The sequence below is a fragment of the Zalophus californianus genome, chromosome 10 (genome assembly GCF_009762305.2).
Source record: "Zalophus californianus isolate mZalCal1 chromosome 10, mZalCal1.pri.v2, whole genome shotgun sequence".
NCBI lineage: Eukaryota > Metazoa > Chordata > Mammalia > Carnivora > Otariidae > Zalophus > Zalophus californianus.
The window spans coordinates 69,109,935-69,127,158 of record NC_045604.1 but is presented as its reverse complement, the minus strand read 5'-3'; the positions used below and the strand labels follow the sequence as shown (position 1 = coordinate 69,127,158).

Below are 17,224 nucleotides of genomic sequence, written 5' to 3'. Positions count from 1 at the left end.
CTTTACCGCAGTAGGAATTAAAACAGAATTTTAGGGGGCGCCTGGGTGGCTCAGTCGGTTAAGCGTCTGCCTTCGGCTCAGGTCATGGGATCTCAGGGTCCTGGGATCGAGCCCCAAGTTGAGCTCCCTGCTCCTCGGGAAGCCTGCTTCTCCTTCTCCCTCTGCTTGTGCTCTCTCTCTCTCTCTCTGAAATGAATAAAAAAAACCCAGAATTTTAAAATATTCATTAATTCATTAAAAAATAAAACTATTGCAGGTTAACATAAATAACATATTTCATGAAAAAATAACTCTGCAAATAAAAAAATGAGAATAGTGGCATTGTTTTACACTGTTTTACAAATCTCTTTACTGTCTGGCTCAATAGAAACAGCTGGACTTTTCTGTCTGTTTTTACACTCAGTCTGTTGCAGTACTGCTCATCATGTAGCCTCTGGAAAACTGTGCTGGACACTCATGAGAGAGTAAGAGTGTAAAAGGGACTGACTTTGCAGGTGCCCTGGAAGGGTCTGTGGGATCCGGGGTCTCCTTTCTTCCTGAGCTAAGGAGGGGGGGTTGCCATGGCTCCCCGAGGCCTGCGTGGGGCTGAATCTGCTTCTCGGGAGAGATTTGGCAGGGGCACATTTAGTGGCTGTGTGTGGAGCCCCATCTCCCCTGTTCCAGCCTCCCCTGCTGTGTCATGGTTTCATTCTCAAGTTATCTTCTGTGGCGCCCTGACGCCCCACATGCTGCCTAGGTGTATCTCTGCTGCATCCAGTAAACCTGGTCTCTTTCAGGTTTGCTGAAAAATAGACTAAGTGGATAGAATTTGCTCAGTTTTGAGTTTTTCTCTTATAAATTATTCATATCTGTTCTTGCCTTTTGTTTGTAAACATGTGGAAAGACAAACGAACAGTTATATTATTATTGATGCAAGACCTTGAAATGATCATATTAAAATTCATAAGCTTGTTTTTTGTTGTGATATAGGACCTTGATTGAGTTTTGTTTAAAATATATATATTTATATACACATACGGGGTGCCTGGGTGGCGCAGTCGGTTAAGTGTCCGACTCTTGGTTTTGGCTCAGGTCATGATCTCAGGGTCGTGAGATTGAGCCCCACTCCCCCCACCGTCGGGCTCAACACTCAGCAGGGAGTCTCCTAAAGTTTCTCTCTCCCTCTGCCCCTCCTGCTCATGCTTTCTCTCTCTGTCTCTAAAATTAAAAAATCTTTTTTAAATTTAATTTTTTAAAGGGAAGTGTTTCAATTATTGCTTTTATTTTTGTTCTTTTTTTTTGTTAAAGATTTTTTATTTTTTTATTTGAGACAGACAGAGCACAAGCAGGGAGAGGAACAGGGAGAGGGAGAAGCCGATTTCCCACGGAGCAGGGAGCCCGATGTGGGGCTCGATCCCAGGACCCTGAGATCATGACCTGAGCCGAAGGCAGACACTTAACCGACTGAGCCACCCAGGCGCCCCAAAGAAATAAATCTTTGAAAAAATACAATTTGTATTGAATAGGTCCTGTTTTGTGCCATCTCACGCAGACTCAGTGTGATATTTCAAAAAAAGAGCACCGTAATGTTCTGGTATGTTCTGCCCGATGAGAAAGTGAAAACCCCTGCAGAGGGCAACTCGGGAGGCGGTGGGTTTAGGCTTCATCTGCTGTGTGTGATGTTGCCTGTGGAGTCCCTCCCTCTCAGCTGTGGGGGGACCTCTCCAACCCAGACACTGGAGCTGATGCTCATGCTCCTTTGACGTTTCTTCTCCACGTTTTCCTGATGCTGATGGCACAGAGAGCAAGGGGCCGGGTCCTCTAGCTGTGAGTGCTGGGAGAACACCAGAGGCAGGATGGGGAGCAGCCCCCCGATTCAGGTATTCATGCAGTCAGGAAGTGTTTGCTGAGCACCTGCTATGTGCTTCAGAACTACACTGACAAGGTCTGAAAACACTAAGACTTGTCCTCAGAGAAAGCCACACCGGTGGTAGGAAGACAGCGTTTGGATCTCTCTGGTAAATAATGCGTGCATTTCTTTCTCAAGGCGGATTGACTAGGATAGGAGGCAGCTGAGCATAACTGTGGCTGGCTGGGGGCCAGCTCTTTGAAGTTTCTGAACTTGTGTAGACTCAGCCTGTGGATCCCAGCGGTAGAGGAAGCTGCATGTGAGACCATCTGAGGTTGCACTTCCTTTGAAGCAGAATGACTCAAGGCAATCTTGGCGTACCTGGGGCCAATCAGGGGACCTAGAAAAGCCTAGAAAGAAAAATCCTTTGCCAGAAGGGAGTTGAAAATAGCTGTGGGTTATTTGAAACATCATGTTGACTTGAAGAGTTTCGAGAGAGATTATTTGGAGTTAATGTAGTTTCCCTACAGGCAGAGGATTAGTGGCTGAAGAGGATTCCTTACGGGAAGTTGGACGGGCTGCACTGCGCCCTCCGAGTCCTCTGGGCCCTGGCCTGTGTCCTTGCAGACATCTCTGGAAAGGGCCATGTTATGGGTGAGTGCACAACTCTGCACCCACACCAAGTGTGAGGTTGAAATGTTTTAAAGAAGGGTTTCAGGTGGGGAAAAATCATCACAGAAGCTGACGGTTCAGTTCAGAGATACGGAGTTACCAAGTTTCTCTTCCCTGAGGTCAGGTTAATGGGAAATCGGAAACCAAAAGCTGGTTCGTGTTACCGTCTCACACCTTAAAACCTTGCTTGTTAAGACAGGCACATTTTTTAAATACTTGTTTGAATACCTGAATTACAAGCCTTATTTTCCTGCGGCTTGTCATCCTTCTGAGTGGCTGTTCTGATCATAGCCAGGGCGTCTGGACATTTCTTTCTTTCTTTCTTTCTTTTAAAGATTTTATTTATTTATTTGACAGAGAGAGACACAGCGAGAGAGGGAACACAAGCAGGGGGAGTGGAAGAGGGAGAAGCAGGCTTCCCGCTGAGCAGGGAGCCCAGTGTGGGACTTGGTCCCAGGACCCTAGGACCATGACCTGAACCCGAAGGCAGACGCTTAACTACTGAGCCACCCAGGCGCCCTGTCTGGACATTTCTCAACCAGTTGAGAGTGAAAGAAACCCGTCAGAGTATTTTCTTCTCTCATTACTCTGATACTCCTAGGTCAGAATACTTGGTAGTTTCAGGCATAGGAGTTTCCTGAACCAAGTAATTACTTGTAAATATCACATTGGTCTTTAAAAAATTTTTATTTTTATTTATTTATTTTTAAATATTTTATTTATTTATTTGACACACAGAGAGGGAGAACAAGCATGGGGAGCAGCAGAGGGAGAGGGAGAAGCAGGGAGCCCTACGCAGGGCTCGATCCCAGGAACCTGGGATTGTGACCTGAGCTGAAGGCAGACGCTTAACCAACTGAGCCACCCAGGTGCCCCGGTCTTTAAAAAAATTTTAATCTTGTTTTTAAAAATTCCATTTATTTAAACTAAAACCAACAACTGCATTTCTTCTACCCTCTAGCTCCCCCACCTCTGGCAACTACCGGTTTGTTCTCTATACCTGTGAGCTTGGGGTGTTTGTTTGCTTTAGATTCCACAAGTAAGAGCGATCCTAGGGCATCTGTGTTTCTCTCCTCTCTGTCTGACTTCATTTACCATAGCACCCTCAGGGTCCATCCACGTTGTTGCAGATGGCAAGGTTTCATCCTTTTTTATGGCTGAGTAGTAATATTACACACACCCCCCCCACATCTTCATCCATCGATGGACACTTGACTTGGGCTGCTTCCACACCCTGAATGTTGTAAATAATGCTGCAGTAAACATGGGGATGCAGATATCTTTTCGGGTTAGTGTTTTCATTTTCCTCAGATAAATATTCAGAAGTAGCACTACTGGATCAGAGGGTAGTTCTATTTTTAATTTTTTGAGGTAATCTCTGTACAGTTTCCAGAGTGGCTGCACCAGTTTGCATTCCCACCAACAGTCCCCCTTTCTCCACATCCTCACCAACACCTGCTGCTTCTTGTGTTGTTGATTTGAGCCAATCTGACTGGTGTGAGGTGATATCTCACTGTGGTTCTGATTCGCATTTTCCTGATGATCAGTGATGATGATCACGTGTCTGTTGGCCACCTGCATGTCTTTTTTGGAAAAATGGCTATTCAGGTTGTCTGCCCGTTTTAAAATTAGATTTTTTTTCTACTGAGTTGTGTGAGTTATGTATTTTGAATATTAGCCCCTTATCAGATGCATGATTTGCAATATTTTCTTCCATTTAGTCGGCTGCCTTTTCCTTTTGTTGATGGTTTCCTTTGCTTTGTTATTTATAAATATTGCATTGCTTTTGTTTTGAATATCTTCATGTTCAAAATAATGATGTCTTTGAGAATGGGAAGAGAGCTTTTGTCCTAATTTAGCAGGTGGGAGTGGGGTTCAGAGGTCACAGTAGCAGAGAAGTGACACTGCTGACCCTTTATCATCTGATTGTTCCAGTTGCTGATTTTGGGTTTCTGATAGGGACTCTCCTGGGGCCTTGGCTGCATGGTCCTTGAAATATTGATTATGGAACTTTAAGGAGTTCACAGTTGGGGTGGATTTGCAAAGTGGGTCTGCCTGAATGTGAGGAGCAAGTTGGCATTTCCTACCAGTTGTTTAATTGAAGGCCATTTCTAGTAGATGGTTTAGCTTTGTGGACTTACCCCAAATGGTCACAGCATGGCTTTCCTTGAGCCGAGCACCCCCACATCCTCCCGTCGGTGCTGAGTGATGTGTGTGCAGTGCAGAGAAAGGCTGCTGGTACAATTTGATCTCAACGGGAGAGGCGATCACGGTGAGCCGCCCCCCCCGCCGTGTGACACAGGCTAGCCGCTGCATGGGCGTGAATGGCATGGAGCAGGTCCATACATGCGTGTATGGTGTTTACACATGCGAATGAAAGAGACCATCTTCTAAAGAGTAAAATTTCAAGCCATTACATGTGTTGGACAAGCCAATCTTAAGAAAAAGTTTTTTAAAGTAAAATTTTTCGTGGTAGTGTATTTAATGAAGACTTAGAACTACTTTTAGTTTTTTCTGAAGCAAGGCATGCTTGGTGGGGTGATATTAGCATGTTCACAAGAGTGGGAGAGTGTCTGAAACATGGAGTGTTCTGGTATTTTTATCGTTGCTGTTCATTGAAGGTAGCAGGCAAACCAGAAGGTGTTCCCACAATGCTTATTTTCTTGCACCAACTTCCACAACATCCACGGTGCTAACTTTTATCAGAACTACAAACATTTTAAAGTTTCTTTTTATGTTATTTTAGTGAGAACCTTATCTTGAGTCACTGCTTATGTTCTGTGTTTTGGTGGGTTTTTGTTATGAGATTTCTTAGTTTATTTAGTTGTTTACTTGTTTTTAGCCTTGAAACCTTTTAGGTAAGTAGTTTGTTTTTTTCTGAGATTGTAACTCTTGTTAAAAATACGTTTTATACTTCAAGTCATGCTTTTCTGATTATGGTGTATTTTGGAAAATAGTGTCAGGATCCTTTTTGAGGTCAAGAATTTTTACCTTAAGAATGAGGGAAGAAGAAACGTCAAAATCCAAGTAAGCAAGTATTAAATAAATTGACGTCTAATCCCTTGAAAGCCAGGGTTCTGTTTGGTGTTCAGTTACCTTGTCTGCTGAGCTGATTAATGATAGGGGGTCTGTTTCCCCCCAATAAGTGCTTTTCTGCAATTCCTGAAGATTCCTATGCAAAAGGAACTCTTTTGAGAGATTTTCTGATTAGAGATGACAGAATGCAGACACTAGCTAGCACTTGGGACACTATCTCTTGGTCTGTGTGATACTGTTTTTCTTCCAAATATAATTTTGAATTGGCTTATCATTTTTCTCATAGTCATAGCCATATATTATTACAACTACATGAAATGTATGTGTTTTGGGCAAAGACCACAGGAAACATAGAAAAAAAGGAAACTCCCTATTCTGTTAGAAACTTAGGATAATGGATAAAAATAATTTTTAAAAATTTCTCCATGTTGTGGCGCACTTGGGTGGCTCAGTCGGTTGAGTGTCCAACTCTTGATTTCAGCCCAGGTCATGATCTCAGGGTTGTGGGATCGAGCCCCATGTTAGGCTTCTCTCTCCCTCTGTCCCTCCCCCTGCTTGCTCTCATAAACAAACAAACAAACAAACAAATAAAACCTCAGCAATATGTAATAGTCTAAGGAAGACACTTTTCCTTTTTGACAATCTTGAAATAAACATTTTGGCCGCCTCCATTTTGCTGTTTCAGAGCAGAAACCTTAATGAAGGAAGTTTTTTAAAGTTTTATCTTCAGTCCGTAAATTTAAATCATTTTGAAATCAGTGATAGCTAAGAGCTGAGCCTTTTGAGTTCTTTTGTTGGCAAACATTTTTTTTTTTTTAAAGATTTTATTTATTTATTTGACAGAGAGAGACACAGCGAGAGCAGGAACACAAGCAGGGGGAGTGGAAGAGGGAGAAGCAGGCTTCCCGCGGAGCAGGGAGCCCGATGTGGGACTCGATCCCAGGACCCTGGGATCATGACCTGAGCCGAAGGCAGACGCTTAACGACTGAGCCACCCAGGCGCCCAAACATTCTTAAATATTAAATATTAGGTGGAAAGCAGAAGTGAGTTGATGAATAATGTATTATTACTAAACGAGATTTCCTTTAATATATGGAAGGTTACAATCCTCAAACTTTTACTATTTATTTTTTTTAAGATTTTATTTATTTGACAGAGAGACACACAGCGAGAGAGGGAACACAAGCAGGGGGAGTGGAAGAGGGAGAAGCAGGCTTCCCGCGGAGCAGGGAGCCCGATGTGGGACTCGATCCCAGGACCCTGGGATCATGACCTGAGCTGAAGGCAGACACTTAACGACTGAGCCACCTAGGCGCCCTAAAACTTTTACTGTTTTTAAGTGATTACAACACCCTTATAATGAACTGCCTGCCCTATTAAATAGGCTCATTTAGTCATTTCTTCAGCATGTAGAATTCTCAGTTGCCTTCTGTGTGACTGATGTTGTGTGCTGGAGACACAGTCAGTAGTGGGCAGAGCAGTCCTGGGTTCTGCTGTGAGTGTTTATTGATGCACTTGCTCATTGCACACCAGCCACGTACCTGGCGCTGTCCTACAGGCTGGGGTCATGCTCCGGTAAGGAAGAAGCAAGCAGTAAATAAGTACATACATAGATGATTCAGCTAGTTTCAGATAGGGATCAGTGCTTCAAGGCCAGGGAGAAGTAACCGTGGACATGGACTGATCTGTTTTATAGCCTAGAGGACATAAATGCCAGTACAGTTAATCACACAGATAAATACGATAAATGCCACAAAAGAAAGGTGGAGTGAGACCATGTAAGTGGGGGAGTTGGGACTAGTCCATTGTGAGGGAGACAGGGAGGACTTCCTGCAGGAGGTGACATTTGAGCTAAGATTGAACGACGACTAGGTGTGTCAGTTCCAAGGGACTGCCATAAGAAGTGCCACAGACTGGTGGCTTAAACAGTAGAAATCTATTGTCTCTTGGTCTGGAGACTAGAAGTCTGAGATCAAGGTGTTCCTTCTGAGGTTTCCAAGGAGAATCTCTTCCATCCTCTCTCCTAGTTTCTAGTGATTTGCTGGCAGTCTTCAGCATTTCTGGCTTGTAGACACATCACCCCCGTCTCTGCCTGCACCCTCACATGGGCATTCTCTCCATGTGGGTGTGTGTCCAACCTTCTCCTTTATATCAGGACACCAGTCATATGAGCTCATCTGAAGAAATTACTCGGTATCAACCCTGTTTCCAAATGAGGTCTTTCCGCGGTGTTGGGGTTAGGACTGCAGTGTGTGAATCTGGGGGGACATGGCAACTTGCAACACCAGCCAAGTGAAGAAGAGGGGAGGGGAAAACCTTTTTCTCAAGATGCGAGGACAGCGTGTGAAGATCTCATGTTGGAAAGAAGCCTGGCTCAGGCTCATTTAAGGACAGACTTGGGAGCCAGTGCAGTGAGGCGGCTCCAGGACATGCTGAAGGTAGGGTGGGTGCAGAGGCCGCGTGGGCCCTGAGCATGGCCTGAAGGAAAGCAGAATTGCCATCTCCAGGTGCCAGTACCCCAGCAATAGAAGTTTGTATCTGTTGGTCAGGAGCGAGGCTGCGGCTGCAGAGAAGGACTTGGGGGTTGGGGCGTCCTGGGTCAGAGTTCACTAAAATCACTCAGGAACAGTGTCTCAGGTGGAAGGGCTGGGCTCCTTAGAACCTGAGGAGAACCCGCATTTGAGGAAGAGGTCAGAACAAGCAGCCCACAGAAGGGCAGTAGGAAGTACCTGGATGGAGCCCTGCTCAGAAAACCAAGTTAGAGGATGGGTTAGTGGGGACAGGTGCTCCTCGGAAGTTGTGGAAAAGGAGAGCTGAGAAGAGATCGGAGGTCAAAGACCAGGCTCTGCGGGAGGTGAAAGTGGAAACCTGATTGTTGTGTGTTGAGGAGGAGCAGGAGTAAATCATTAGTAAGTATCTTTATATAGTATACATTTATACTACAGCATGAAAATACATAGTAAATGTACTGAACACTGGCAGGGGAAGGGGGTAAGGAAGGTGGCACCCAGATGGGGTGGAAGATAGCACGATTGGAAGCCAAGAGCAGGAAATGAGGAGGGGCGGGTGTTGAAGACACCTAAGAGAAGGGTTTCCTTGCACAATTTATGTCCTTTTTCCCAGGCCCCAAATGGTGGGGAAATCAGGAAAATAGGGAAAATATTGTAACTCTCCTGTAAAAGTGAAGGTTTAGCAATCAAGGCAGAGATTGCTGATTCAGAGGGTCCCACTGACATCAAGTCCTGAGCGAGAGCAGGAAGCATGGGTGCACGTGTTGTGGGCCAGGGCGGACATTCCTGGGAACCTGGACAGCATCATGCAGGAGAGAAAGATTCACGCTCTCCCTTGTGGCTGTTACATGTCTTCGTGTGTATTCTTAGCCATGTCTGCTGCTAACAGTGAGTCATTCTTGCAAACAAAGTATTTTTTTTAAGATTTTATTTATTTATTTATTTGAGAGAGAGCGCACAAGCAGGGGGAGTGGCAGGCAAAGACAGAGGGAGAAGCAGGCTCCCCACTGAGCAAGGGAGCCTGATGCGGAGCTCCATCCCAGGACCCCGGGATCATGACCCGAGCTGAAGGCAGTTGCTTAACTGACTGAGTCACGCAGGGACCCCACAAAATAAATATTAATAAGTTCATTCGCAGAGTTCATCACTTCGTATGATTCCAGGGAATGGTGTTCCAAGAACTAACAAGTACAGCAAACTGGTGGTCTGGACCTGTGGTTCTGTGTCACGCTGGTCCCCTCTCTAGGAGATTCAAATGATGTTATTGGAATGCTACCTCATTGTGTTTGCTGATGGTTTCCAGGGCTTGATACTTGTTACAGGCTGCAATTATTGCCAATACTTTGGTAGAACAAATGCAGAGAAGGTGTGAGCGTGGCTGTGGGATTGAAACTGATCTGTAATCTGAATTCACAGAGCAATACTGACCTCATTGGCACAACCAAAATCAGGGCAAGCACACAAAATAATTTCATCATTAAAAAGGGAAATGGGTGTGGAATTTAAGAAACAAAACAAGTGAATAAAGAAAAAAAAGAGGCAAACCAAGAAGCAGACCCTTAACTGTAGAGTAAACACATTGATTGTCACCAGGCGTGAGGTGGGTGGGGGATAAGGGAAACGCTGATGGGGATGAAGGAGCACACCTGTCGGAATGAGCACCGTGATGCGCACCAGGTAACATCTGGAACTGCGGAATCCCTATATTGTACACCTGAATCTAGTATTGCTCTGTATGTCAACTCTACTGGATTTTAGGAACACAAAAAATGGAAATGAGTTTAAATGAAGCAAAATATACCCGAATGCCCAGCGTGGAGATCACACCATCTGTGCAGAATGAAAGAAATTTTTCATGAAACAGAGATTAAGACTGTCACTGTCTTGTGTGTTTTAAATTTCTCATTTAAAAAATGATAACTTTTGGGGCACTGGTTGGCTCAGTCGGTTAAGCATCTGAGTCTTCGTTTCGGCTCGGGTCATGGGCTCAAGGTTGTGAGATCGAGCCCCAGTTGGGCTCTAAGCTGGGCATAGAGTCTGCTTGGGATTCTCTCTCCCTCTCCCTCTCCCTCTGTCCCTACTCCACTTGTGCTCTCTCTCTCTCTCAAAAAAAATGACTTTTGGGGCGCTTGGGGGGCTCAGTCAGTTAAGCGTCCAACTCCTAGTCTCAGCTCAGGTCTTGGTCACAGGGTCATGAGTTCAAGCCCCATGTTGGGCTCCATGCTGGGTGTGGAGCCTTCTTAAAAAAAATAAAAAATAAATAAAATATGATGACTTTTATATATTTTTTTCATTTTTAAATGATTTTTGTTGGACATTTATATTATATTCATTTCATTTGTTTTCTGCTATTAGATGTCTATGAGGTATAGATTGTTCTTACATGTATAGATTGTTCTTACATGTTATTGAAATATATAATCTTATTACAATATATTGGTTAATAGTAATAATAAGCCATGCCTTTGTTATTAAATCTCTTGTGTTACAGGAAATCTCTGAAACTTTTAATATAATCCTATCTTGGAAAAATTATTCACTGTGTATGATTTCTGTCACTTGTTATTTTAAACATAAATGTATGAAAAATACAGACCAACGTATGGTATTGAGAATTCTCAGGGATTCCCGTTTCTGGTTTCAGATACGTCAGGGATTCACCACCTGAGACACGGATTTGACCCAAAGGCTAAGGTGAAGGACGGGTAGAGAAACCAGTGTCTGAGTAGGGACATCTCCTCTTTCCTTTTTTTTCCTTCCTGGGAAGGAACAAAGGATGCATGGAAATATAGATGAATTTCAAAATCTAAAAGATGGTTTCTGTTTTCTCTCTAGAGAAGGAGTGAACTCATACCTCTTGATTATGATGGGCAAGCAGGCTGGACTGGGTGGCCAGGGCGGGGTGGTTATAGTTGGGAAGAGCTGACCAGGGATGAGTCTGAGGGAGCACCATCCAGTTGAAGGCCAGGGGAAGCATTTTGGGGAAATTTTGAAAGGCTTACTGATAACCCTTTGTGGAGCTAACCCCCTTGGTACTTTTTTGCCTCTGTATTCATTCCAAATAGTTAACTGAATAACAGTCAACTTAGAAAACTAGTTTAACACATTTTAGTGTTACTTTGGCTTATATTTATTGTTTTAAAAACAAGTGATCTTTTTTTTTAAGATCTGTTATTTGAGAGAGTGCGCGTGCGTGTGCATGCTTGCAGGTGTGTGCATGTGGGGGAGGGGCAGAGGGAAAGAGAATCTCAAGCAGACTCCCCGCTGAGTGCAGAGCCTGACGAGGGGGTTTGATCCCATGACCCTGAGATCATGACCTGAGCTGAAACCAAGAGTCGGATGCTTAGCCAACTGAGCCACCCAGGTGCCCCAATAAATGATCATTTTTAAAGAATAACAAAATACAAACTTTTGCCATTTTTCTCAATCTGTTGCTATTCCTTGTTGAAGGAATACATCAGCATCAGCGGTTGCCTTGGTTCTGACTTCTGATACCAAGACAGAGGAAATAATGTGCAATTCACCTCTTTAAGAGAACATGATTGATAGACAAACAGATAAATAGAACAGAAGAAAGAGGTCAGAAATAGACCCACACGTATATAGCCAATTGATTTTTCAACAGAGGTGCCAAAGTCATTCTGTGGAGAAAGATTAGCCTTTCAACATGTGATGCTGGGTGAACTGGCTCCCTTGGGGGATGGGTGAAGTAACCTTGATCTCTGTCTCACAGCAAATACCACAGTTTTTAAAAAATCGATCATAGACCTAAATGTTGTAAAACCTAAAACCAAAGCTTACAGAAGAAAGCATGGAAAGTCTTTATGTACTCAGGGTAGACAGAGATTTCTTAGTCCATTCAAGCTCCTGTAACAAAGTAGCACAGGCACGGGTGGCTTACCAAGAACAGATTTTATTTCTCACAGCCCTGGAGGCTGGAAGTCCGAGATCAGGGTGCTGGCGTGGTCGGGTGAGGGCCGTCCTCCTGGTGGTGAAATTCTCATTGTGTCCTCATGTGGCAGAAGGGGCTAGGGTTCTCTCTGGGCTCTCTTCTGTAAGGGTGCTAATCCCATTCATGAGGGCCTCATGCACATGACCTGACAACCTCCTAAAGGCCCACTTCCTAATCCATCACATTCGGATTTAACATATGAATTGGCGAGGGGTGGACACAAACATTTAAACCATTTTCTTTTTTAAAGATTTATTTACTTGAGAGCGAAAGAGTGAGAGAGAGAGAGATAGTGTGAGCAGGAGGAGCAGAGGGAGAGAGAATCTCAAGCAGACTCCCCACTGAGCACAGAGCCGGATGTGGGGCTCCATCTCAAGGATCCTGAGATCACAATCTGAGCTGAAATGTAGAGTTGGACGCTCAACAAACTGGGCCACCCAGGCACCCCCTAAACCATTTTCAAATGTAGCGTCTCTCATGAGCTCCCCAATAGCCCGCTGGGGTTGGCTGGGAAGGCACAGTTTCCATTTTTAATAGAGGCTGTGTGAGGTTGCATCCAGGGTTACGTTATATAATACACATTACATTACTTTCATTCCCTTACATCTCCTGATATGTGAGCTTGCATTTTGGACTAGTTTAAATTAGACAAGCTGGGGGCGCCTAGGTGGCTCAGTCATTAAGCGTCTGCCTTTGGCTCAGGTCATGATCCCGGGGTCCTGGGATCGAGCCCCGCATCAGGCTCCCTGCTGGGCAGCAAGCCTGCTTCTCCCTCTCCCACAACCCCTGCTTGTGTTCCCTCTCTTGCTGTGTCTCTCTCTGTCAAATAAATAAATAAAATCTTTAAAAATAAATAAATTAGACAAGCTAGTTGGCATACTGGGACCCTGATCTGGTTTATCTAAGTACATAATTAACACTGAAATAGTTTAACTTTTGTGACATTTAATCTTTGATGCTTCTGAGAAAAGATTTAAATATCTTTTTAAAAAATAAGTTGCAAATACATTTTTGAGCAGCTTCTATTTGAAATAACACTTGATGTGAATACAGTCTTTTACTTTTTCAGTTGATTTATACGGTAAGGCGATGAGAAAACCAAAGTTCACAAGAATTATGTTTCATACAGTCTTTCCACAGCCTTGTGCTGTCTCCTGAAATCTTCAACCTGTTGATTGTAGGGGGTGGGAAATCAAGAAAATAGTCTTAGATTCTAATGGTAAGAGGATATCCAAAGCAGTTTTAAAAGTTATTTGCTTTCCCTCAGTCTCTGCCTTCAGTATCAATTTTCTCAGGCAGATGTCAGATGAAAACTAAGGTGTCTTCTTAGTTGATGAATTATCATTTATGATTTCTAAGTTGTGGGCATTCAATCTCAGTTTTTCTGTTGACCAAGTTTTCAATAATAAAATCTCCATTTTAATTATGTCCTCATTGCAAAGGGTGAGGGCCTTATTTTATATTATCTGGCTTAAAGGAATGAGATTATTTAACTGGAACAAGAAGATCTTTTTTTTTTTTAAGATTTTTTATTTATTTATTTGACAGAGACACAGTGAGAGAGGGAACACAAGCAGAGGGAGTGGGAGAGTGAGAAGCAGGCCTCCGAGCGGGGCTCGATCCCAGGACCCTGGGGTCATGACCTGAGCCAAAGGCAGATGCTTAACGGACTGAGCCACCCAGGCGCCCCAGAGCAAGAAGAGATTTAATGTTAATTTCTATGTAGAGCTGTCTGTTGCCTTAATCCAGTTTTTCAAAAAGTAATCGTTTGTTTTTACACACCCAAAAGGTTGCTAACTTCAAGAGTTCAATTAATTTTACTATAAAGTTTAATAAAAAGTACAATATTTGCTGTGTCATTAGGTAAATTCGTAAGATGAATTAAAGCAAGTAAAATTCAGGTAATTTAGTTCCTAAAACCCTGACGGGGCTCACGTGTTGGAGGGTGTACGTTACCTTAGGAACCTGAGTCCTTAGGACTGACCTATACAGTGCATAAGAGTTTAGGCTCTGGGCTCAGATGCCAGGCTTTAATGTCAGTTCTGCAACATTGGTAAATCTTCATTTTCTCGTTGATGAAATGGAGGATAATCATGGTACTTGCTTCTCCAGGGAAGAATGAGGATTAAATAAGCTTTATTCATGTGAATAATTTAGGTCATTCATATACGGTCACACGATGCAGGGAATTTGGATTGTCCTATCTCAGTAGATGAGACAGAAAACAGAAAATCTAGTTGGTGAGTGGCTTTCAGTTCATTGTACCCTTCATTTGTTGTTGTTCTTGGCTTCTGTTTTTTTCATCTGTTGGGGATCCTACTGAGTAAGGAATTAATCAGAATATGGAGAAGTTACATTCTTCAAGTTTGCAAACTGGATGATGTATCACTGGGTAGTCTGAAAGACTGAAACTTGACTGTAGTTATGCTTTAAATGAAAACAGCAATTACCAAAATCACCCAGAACTTACTTTTTTAAAAAAAATGCTATTTGTTCTAGAGCAGTTTTAGTTTCATAGCAACATGGAGAGGGAGATAGAGAGACCTCCCGTGTGCCCTCTGACCGCACGCATGCACAGCCTCCCCCGCCATCAACATCCTCACCAGACGAGACTTGTTACAGTGGATGGACCCACACCGACACATCATAATCACTCAGAGGCCTTGGTTGTATCCCTTAGGGTTCATTCATGGTGGTGTGTATTCTGGGGATTTGGACAGATGTACAATGATGTGTATCTATCGTTATCACAGAGTGTTTTCACTGCCCTCATAAACCTCAGTGCTTCACCTCTTCATCCATCCCTTCCCACTCGACCCCTGGCAACCATGGATCTTTATATTGTCTCCATAGTTCTTCCTTTTTCCAAAATGTCATATAGTTGGAACCATACAGCATGTAGCCTTTTCAGATCAGCTTCTTTCACTTAGTAATAAGCATTTAAGATTCCCCCATGTCTGTTCATGGCTTGAAAGGTCATTTCTTTTTAGCTCTGAGTAATGTTCCATTGTCTGCATCGATGTCTTTTCATTTATCCATTCATCTACTAAAACGCATCATGGTTCTTCCCAGAACATACTTTTAAGGCAGGATAGTAACTCACCCGAAAAATTAGAGATATATCAATATGGCAGTAGTGAACCGTGATCTCAAGTGATCTCAGTGTGATCCCAACAAACTTGACTGTGATCTCCCTTGTGATCAAAGCTAATATTTTATGAACAGAGTGATGAGTGGGAGCTGAAGTTAGGGTGCTGTCTGGAAATCTGGGCATGAGCTGAGGGGAGAGTTTCTGTTTGTCTTGTTATTTTTTTAAAACAGAAAAACTGAGAGCTTATTTGTGAACTGATGGAGTGAGCTAGTAGAGAGGGAAGATTTTGCGAGAAGTCTTGGGCAACGCTCTGTAGTGTGCGAGGAAATGGCATCCAGGGCACAAGTGTAGGGTTACCCTTACATGTGAGAGTAACTTATCTCTGGGAGAAGGCAGGTGTCAGAGAAGCTGGCCTGCCTGCAGATGCTGGGGGGCCCCAGGCAGTGATGGTTGCTGCTGATTGCTAGTGTATCCCCAGGGATCCAGAAACTCAGGTCCTTGGCCCAACATGAGAATGGGGGAGGATTTGTCAGAGGTGTGAAGAGCTGGGATCAGGTGTGAAATAGTCATCAAAAACAAAATGCTAGGGGCTCCTGGGTGGCTCAGTCTTTAAGCATCTGCCTTCAGCTCGGGTCACAATCCCAGGGTCCTGGGACTGAGCCACGCATGGGGCTCCCTGCTCGGCGGGAAGCCTGCTTCTCCCTCTCCCACTCCCTCTCTTTGTGTTCTCTCTCTTGCTGTCTCTCTCTGTCAAATAAATAAATAAAATAAAATAAAATAAGAAAATGCTAACAATGACTGCAGACAAAGGTAGGTTTCCTTCCTAAGACTGACAGCCAACTTACTAGCAGGTGCCAGAAGGCTGTGGGCTAACCCTTCAAAGTGCTGGGGGGAAATAATTTAAGAGTAAAAGTGAAAAGAAGACATTTCGGGATCTGCAGAGACTGAGGTTGTATACTATCAATAGATTTTTGCCAAAAGAGCTGCAGAACCGTATGCTTCAACTACAAGAAAATTGAACCCAGATGCAAGCGTGAGAGGTAAGAATCAATATGAGCAAAGAAGTGGGTAGATATTTTGGTATATCTAAAGAAGCGTTAATTGTAAATGTAAATATTAAAATGTAACATCATATATTTAAATATATCTACTAATATTACAGTGGGAAGAATTTGGAGCATATGCTTGACTATAACAAATTGCTTCTGTTACTGTGCTTTTCCCCTCTGGGATGAATGAGGACATAGAAAGCCCCGTGAGCTCCTGTCCCTTAAGCTGCCTTTCTGATCGCTGTTTAGAGATGGTAGGGATAGTGGGACCCGAACTGCACTGTGTAAAATCAGAAGGTGCCAGAGATAGTTGACATTACCTTCCAAGTATGCTGAACATTAATACTCTAAATCCTGGATTTATCAGACACCAAAGACATTCCCAGGCTCCGGAATGTTTGTGCAGAGAAGGGAAGAGTGCTGCTCCTGTGTGTTGGAAGTTGTGTATTTGGGCGCTCGCTCAGCATGAGACGGCAGCGTGAATAAACGTTGAGTTTGTGCTTAAATAAATTTTTTATTATCCTTGTCTCCTCCACTGTGTTCAGATCAGATAAAACCTAGCATGTGTGCTGTGTTCCCCACAATTCAGATCCCTTTTATGGAAAAGAAAAGTCTGTCTATTCCTTCCTTCAGGAAGGGCAAAGGTAATAGGCATGGAACAGCTGAAAAATATTCTCATGTCCTTTAGGTAAAGGGTTAAACATCTTTAGAAATCATTGCGGGTGCCTGGGAGGCTCAGTCTAACTCTTGGTTTCCGCCTAGGTCGTGATCTCAGGGTTGTGAGATTGAGCCCCGCATCAGGCTCTGTGCTCTGTGTGGAGTCGGCTTTCTCCGTCACCCTCTTCATCTCCTGCTCGTGCTCTCTCTAGCTCTAAAATAAATAAGTAAATCTTAAAAAAAGAAAAAGAAAAAAGAAATCACTTGAGATATGGAGGGTGTTTGATTACCTGCCAGTGTGAGGTTTTTAATGTTTTTGTTTTTGCTAAACTAAAAAGTAGTCTCCAAGATTGAAGTTTCTGAATTGTTAGAAAATATAATTTTGTGGGAGTTTCCTAAACCTCTGCTGGTAAGTGATCATCATAAGT

General features: G+C 43.4%; 1 protein-coding gene across 18 annotated transcripts in view; it reads left to right on the top strand.

The window, feature by feature from the left end:
• DISP1 (dispatched RND transporter family member 1) overlaps positions 1–17,224 on the top strand; it is a 176,046-nt gene that overhangs the window by 78,439 nt on the left and 80,383 nt on the right. For 3 of the 18 annotated variants that reach the window (XM_027611178.2, XM_027611174.2, XM_027611173.2), the window contains one exon: positions 10,692–10,741. The exons of the other annotated variants lie outside the window; for them this stretch is intronic. The gene's annotated coding sequence lies outside the window, so the exon portion shown is untranslated. The remainder of the gene's footprint in view (positions 1–10,691; positions 10,742–17,224) is intronic. 18 annotated transcript variants of the gene reach the window in all.